Source organism: Elephantulus edwardii, unplaced genomic scaffold, assembly GCF_000299155.1.
Source record: "Elephantulus edwardii isolate Elephantulus edwardi_28Jun2011 unplaced genomic scaffold, EleEdw1.0 scaffold00162, whole genome shotgun sequence".
Taxonomy (NCBI): Eukaryota; Metazoa; Chordata; class Mammalia; order Macroscelidea; family Macroscelididae; genus Elephantulus; species Elephantulus edwardii.
In genome coordinates, this window is record NW_006399912.1 from 2,010,282 (window position 1) to 2,017,461 (window position 7,180).

Consider the following 7,180-nt stretch of genomic DNA (forward strand, 5'->3'; position numbering starts at 1 on the left):
GCTGTTCCCAGATACTCCAGGCACGCTGTTTTTAGGTGCCATCAAGTTAACGGCAACTCAGAGCAACTCTAGGAATAACAGCTACAATATGCCCTATTCTGTGATGCCCTCATGATCTCAGGAATGCTCAAGTCCATTGTTGCGGTCACAATGTTAATCCACCTTGTTGAAGGTCTTCGTCTCCTTCACTGGCCCTCTGCTTCCCCCAGCAATGGTGTTTATGCAGTGAGGTAACTTGACGGTTATGTAAGGATGTTGCTGGAATAAACTGACTGCTGCTGTGCCAATTCTAACTAATATGGACCCTCCCTCAGATTTCCAACACTATAAATCTTTCTCGGACAGGACTACCCATCTTTCTTCTAGGAGGCAGCTTTGTAGATTCAAACAACTGGTCCTGAACACTCTGATACACTGTACATTACAGTACCAGTAAGTGGATTTCTACCTCTTTCTCTGTCTCTGTATCTCTTACGATGTGTATCAAAGTATGTCTTTCTCTCTAGTTGACTGATGTCCTCTTTATCTTTCTCTCCTCCTGTCCCCTCCATCTCCCTTTTCTTTCTTTCCAACTCCTTCTGACTCCCTGTCTCTCTTTCTCTCTCTGCTTTTCTGCATGAAGATTCACTGTAGCTTCTCTCCTAACTTTGGATAATGGTCAGACTCTTGATCAGATACAGGTGTTCAAATCGCTCACGAGCACATGGAAAAGTGATATTTTAGGGTGCTAATGGGGGACTCATGGTTTGGAAACCCTTGATAGGTTGCTCGGGAGATGGCCCAGGGTCTCAGTGACGACAGGGTGAGCTGTCTTCTGCCATGGTAACCACTCGCTGTGCATCACTGCAAGACAAATGGTTCCCATCGTAAGCAGGGAGATTAACAGCATATAGTGTGGGGTGTGAGCGCTCCAAAGGGAGCAGAATGTTCAGCGATAATTCATCTGAACTTCCATTTTTAACTCAAAGCACAAAGTTGGTTGCCAATAGAAATCTATAAAGAATTAATTAGGGGATTTCACAAACACTCAAAACTCATAAATTTGTCACTGTTGGGAGGAATCATTTCCCTTGTCAGACATGAAGTATGGCTTCCAGGAGACAGGAAAGAAAGAAAACACTCACAGAGGCAGGCCTGCTATCTCTCTTCCTTTTCCGAGTTTGTGAAGAAAGAGAAAGTCTTGGAGAATCCAGAGGAAGATACGACCAACGTGTGGTGCAAGGGACCCATGTAGCCAGGAGGCAAGGTCGGCAATGTTGATTGTTTCCCGAGCAAACACACTGGTCTGTTACATAATCACTCACACACTCCCTCACTGCTGCTTAGTCGACTCTGACGCCCAGCATCCGTCTATCTGATTTCTGAAACGGTACCTGGTGACATGAAGAGACTGCCCACATTTCCCCTGACATGTGGATTTGAAATGCTGGCGATAGGAGGCCTTTGGCTTAACATACAACTTGCTATAGACTACACCACCAGAGTTCCCGCTGTCAAGCCAGAACCAACTCAAAGATGACTTTGAGCAGGTTTTCAGAGGCTGAAAACAGTGTGGAAAGAGATTGCCCATTTTTATCCTTCAAAGCAGCAAGTGTATTCGAACCACCAGGCAGGTTGACCTTTCTGAGAGCAGCATAGCTCTCTACAGACTTGTTACGTAATGTGGAGTTAGAACTAAGTCATGACTGATGCTCCAGCAGGTTATCATGGGCAATAAATAGCACAGAAGGAGATTACCCATCTTTCAGGAGCAGCTTCAAATCGCCTGCCTTTGGGCCAGCAGAGCAATTCCTTGCCACGAAGCCACCAGGGCTATGGAAGCTATGAACTATGCTACCAGGAAAATACCATCTTCCTGGATTGAAGAGATACTCAGGCATGAGCAATTGGTGGCGATGAGCTCGAAATCCAGATTTCTGGGACCAAATGTGGCATCCCTCCATTGCTTTCTACCATTCGGGTCAAACAGGAAAAGAAGTAGTGATACCATTTCCATAATCTGAGCATTCCTAAGCATTCCTACTCAGTTCTTGCTGTTGTTGTTGTTGTTAGGTGCCATCAAGTTGGCTATGACGTGTAGTGACTATCAACAGAAGGTCGAAACCTTGTACCCCCTTGCAAAATATAAGCTCCCCATGTTCAAGTTCACAGTCACAGTCACAGTCACTGTGTCAATTCATCCCATGGAGAGTTTGCCTCTCTGTTGCTGACTCTCTCTTTTCTAAGCAAGATGTCTTTCAGCTCCTAACAACATAGTCAAAGTCTATGAGATGAAATTTCATCATCCTTGCATCCAAGGAGCATCCTGGCTACACCTCCTTCCAAACAGATCTGCTTATTCTTGTGGCGTCTGTTGGAATATTCAATACTTTTCACTAGCACTACGATTCAAAGGCATTGGTTCCTCAATCTTCCTTATGTAATGTCAACTTTCACATGCAGACGGAGTAATTGAGAATACCATGGTTTGGGACAGTCACATTAGCATCTTTAAGCTGATATATTAGCTTTTTTAGCACATTGGAGGGGTCCTTGATGGCAGATTTTCACATTGCAACATGCCTATTTAACTGCTGCTACTGTGAATGTTAGGGAACTCTGATGGCCTAATGGCAAGAAGCTGTGCTGCAATCTCAAAGGCACATGGTTCAAGGCCACCAGCTGCAATCTCCTGCCATGTGATTAGCTGCCTCTGAAAGCCTGCTAGAGGGTCAGCTATGGTTTGGTTCTGACTCAACCGCAACAACAGTGAATGTTGATTGTGGATCCATTTAAAAGGAAATCATCAAGAATTTCAATCTTCTCTCCACTTATCATGATGCGTATTGGTCCAGTGGTAAGGAGATTTTTTCCTTGCTGTTGAGATATACTTCATATTGGAAATTGTTATTGTTGATAAATGCCATCGAGTCATAGGCGACTCATAACAACCGTATGAACAAAAGACCTGAACACTTGTTTAACTTTCATCATTTCTCCAAGTTCATAGGGTCTCCAGAGGCAAGCTATTATGGAAGTGAATGCCATTCCTGCTGCCAAGCTTGTTTTAATGCAGGAGCTCCACCACACACTGTCCACCATGGGTAACCATTGTCACATTTGACACATCAGCGTCACAGTGTTCAGCATCCCAGCAAGCACAAGTTACCTCTGTACAGCAAATGTATAAACCAGTGCTATACCACTAGAGGAATGTTTGACCAAAAACAATTAAAACCAGGCCAGAGGGCCGCAGATTAAAATCACCCACCTTTAACTTGGTAGCATCCCTTTCTGTCTACTAGGCCAACAGAGCTTTCTCTATGTTGCTGTAGTTAAGTGCCGTTAAGTCATAGTCCACTCATAGCAACCCTATGAATGAAAGACCTGAACACTTGTAATTTTTCTGTAATCTTTTATCGTCTTCATTAAGTGTTTCAGTTCCTCACTTTCTGCAATTAACGTGTCATCCTCACAATGTAGGTTGTCTATGAGTTATCTTCCTCTCCTGGTTCCATGTTCTCATTTATAAAGTCCAATTTCTAAAATTATTTGCTCAGCATACAGACTGAATAGATAAGGAGAAAGAATCCAATCCTGACACATACCTTTCCTGATTTTAAACCATGAAGTATTATCTTGTTCTACTCAAAAGACTGCTTCATGATCCCTGCATAGGTTTTACAAGAGCACAATAAAGCATTCTAGAATTCCCATTCTTTACAATGTCATCCATAATTTATTATGGTCCATGTAGTTAAATGTCTATGAGTAGTCTATAAAACATACGTTAACATCTTTCTGGTGTTCTCTGCTTTCAGCTAAGATCCAACTTACATCAACGATGAAGAAAGTCCTTCACTGGGCAAAAGCTTTACTCTGTATCATTAAGATGGACTCTACTTTGATGAGGCAACTCTTCCCCGATAGCACTTTTAGTGTCTTCCAACCTGAAGGGTTCATCATCCAGAACTATACTTAGCAATGTACTAATGTTATTCATATGGAGTTTGAGGACCTATTATTTCATAATCAGTTGGCCAGACTGCTTCTTAGTCTGTCTTAGCCTCAAAGCTCTGTTGAAATGTATCCATCATTGTTTGCATTTGAAATACTGATGACATAACTTTTAGCATTATAGCAACACACAAGCTACCACTGTACAGCAAACTGACAGACAAGTGGTAGTTTTATAACTAAGAGAGATAGCATACTAACACAATCACACTCATTCATTGCTGTTGTGTCAGAACTGGATCATAGCTAGCTGACCCTCCTGTAGGGTTCTGAAGATGTAAAATGTTTGGGAAGAGATTGCCTATTTTTCTTCTTGGAGCAGAGAGGCACAGCTTTTAGGTTGGTAGTAGCAATCTCTCTAAAGACTAGATCACCAGATTAATATAATAGTACATATTTTTATCAATTGTGAGGACCAGATAGTGTTTTGTGCTGTTGTACATCGGGTTGTTAATGAGACTGAGCCAACTTGACAGAATCCAATAGCACATATTTACAGATAATAAACAAGAAAACTTAAAAAGATGGTTAGAGAATGCTCAATAACTAAAGCATTCAGAGATCATTGGTCTAAAAGCAAACAATTTCTTCTTTTATTTTTAAGAAAATGAAATACTTTTTTTCAAACTACACCTTTCTTAATTTTGCCTTTTCCTTGGTGCATGAAGTCATCGCCTTTGTGACATTAACAAAATCTTGGTTGTTTCCTTTCCTCGTACTAAAGACTGCCTCCCCACCAGGAATGAAGAGGGAAGACTCATTCTGATACTAATTTTTTTTTTCCATTTGCCAAAACACAACAGATAAAAGCTGCATCTAAGAGAGAGAATGAATGAACAGCACAGAGATGTAACACATAATAAGCCAGTAATTAAAACTTGTAAAACTCACTTTCATTAGCCATCTCTTGCTCATTCACCCCCAGCACTGAAGCCTAATTTCATTTTGTCTTTTATTCACAAGCTCAGGGAAATGGTGTCTTTTTCTGCACCTTTTTTTTTCTAATGTCCATTGCATCTCTGATGTTAGATATGTATTTGCAATTCTTGGGACTGACTGTGGTTTCAGAGATCCCTTGTAAATTTGAGTACTTATTCCAACCTTCATGGTATCATTGTTAGGAAGTTTTTTTTTAATGTCAGTGCTAATATCTGTAATTGTGTAATTTTTACTTTCCCAATAAAATGTTGAACCCAAGCTCAGGTCATCTGGCGCTGACACATCTTTCTTGTGCTAACTAAAGTTATCCGGAAACAAAGATTGTGCGTGAGGTGGTGACCTTCTCATCTTTAAAGCAGGTTCAACAAGCCTACCGTAGAGTCAGGTAACCCTTTGTTATGAGGTTGTCCTGTGCACGGCAGGATAGTCAGCAGCATCCCTGACTTATACATATGTATTTTATGGATCCTCTGAAAAAGAAAAACCCATCAGATAAGTACATATGAACGTATATAAACATACAGAGAGATGTATCTCAAATAAATGGCTCAAGAGGGTCATCGAAACTGTCAAGCCACAGTTCATGGGTCAAGTGTCAGGTTGGAGATTTCTCATAAATCACCTACATACACGGACTGACGAATTCAAGATTATCAAGTCAGATGGCAGACTTCTGGCTCTTGGGCTGAGAAGTCTGACTTAGCCAACATTTGCAATTAATATAACAGGCTGCTGACTCACAAACTGCTGTCACTGACCAATTCCAAGACCCAGAAGTCAGATGGTAACTAGCTGCCATTGACCAATTTCAAGAACCAGAGATCAGATGGTAACTAGCAGGATGCAGAATCCAGGGCAGCCTAGAGAGCTTTACAAGCATATCCATATATCAGATGCAAGTAACACACCTGAAGAAATTCCCTTACCTCTGGTTGACTGACCACATCAGATAATATGTTGGAGGATAATAGCATCATTACATAAATGTCAAGTTACATCACTATATAACTATTAAACCACTGAGAATCCTGGCCTAACCAAGTTGGCACACAATTTTAAGCATCACAAACTAGAAGTTATCCGTTGCACACCTCTTTCATTGTAACAACCAAAAATGCCTCTGCTCTTGTTGCTTTACTATAGAGTCAGAACCGACCCATAGCTGACCCTCTGGCAGGTTTTAAGAAACAGTTAATCACACGGGAGGAGACTGGCCATCCTTCTCCCACTGAGCAGCTGGTAGCCTCGAACCATATGCCTTCAGGATTGCAGTGCAGCTTCTCGCCTCTAGCCCACTAGAGCTCCTTCCAGACATTAACAAATGTTCCTTTAGTTGGGGAGGAGTTTGACAGAAAACCATCCCTTATTGAAAGTGTTTGCTTTAGGTGTCAAAAAACACAAGAACACCCATCATATTGTTTTATTCTGAAGACTCAACTGCTAAATGGAAACCAGAACAAAATTATAAAGTCCCTGTTGTTGTTAGACGTCATTCAGTACCACAAAAGGAAACATTGTCCAGTCCCGTGCCATCCTCATAATCATTGAATCTATTTCTATAGCCATTGTGTCAATCCATCTCTCTAAGGGTTTTCCTCATTTTTTCTGATGCCTTTTTCCCCAAACATGAAGTCCGCCAGAGACTGGTGGTCCCTCCTGATAACATGATGACCGTGTGTGAGAAGAAATGTCATCTCCTTGCTTCTAAGGTGCATCCTGACTATATTTCTTGTAAGACAAATTGTTTTTTCCCTTTCCTGGCAATCTATATTCAATAGTATAGCCAATATTCTTCACCGACACTATAATTCAAAGGCATCTATTCTTCTTCAGTTCTTTATTTTTCATGTTTCGTGTGCATATAAGATAATTGGCGATGCCATGCCCTGGGATCAGGTGTACCTTGCTCTGCAAAGTGATCTCTCTGCCTTTTATAAAACACTTTGCAGAGATATTTTGCAGCAACTTTGCCCAATGCAATAAGTAATTTGATTTCCTAGCTGCTGCTTTCATGGGTGTAGACTGTGGATCCAAGTAAAAAGAACTCTTTGACAGTGTCAGTCTTTTCTCCGTGTGTCAGGATGTTTCTGATTGCTGCATTTGCGAGGATATCTGCTTCTTTGATGTAGAGGTGTAGTCCTTAGAGAAGATTACACCTGTGATCTTCATCAGTAAGTGAACCTGCACTTCAGCAAGCCAGGGTACATCTTTTCCATATCATTAATGAGTCTTCCTCTAATCCCGA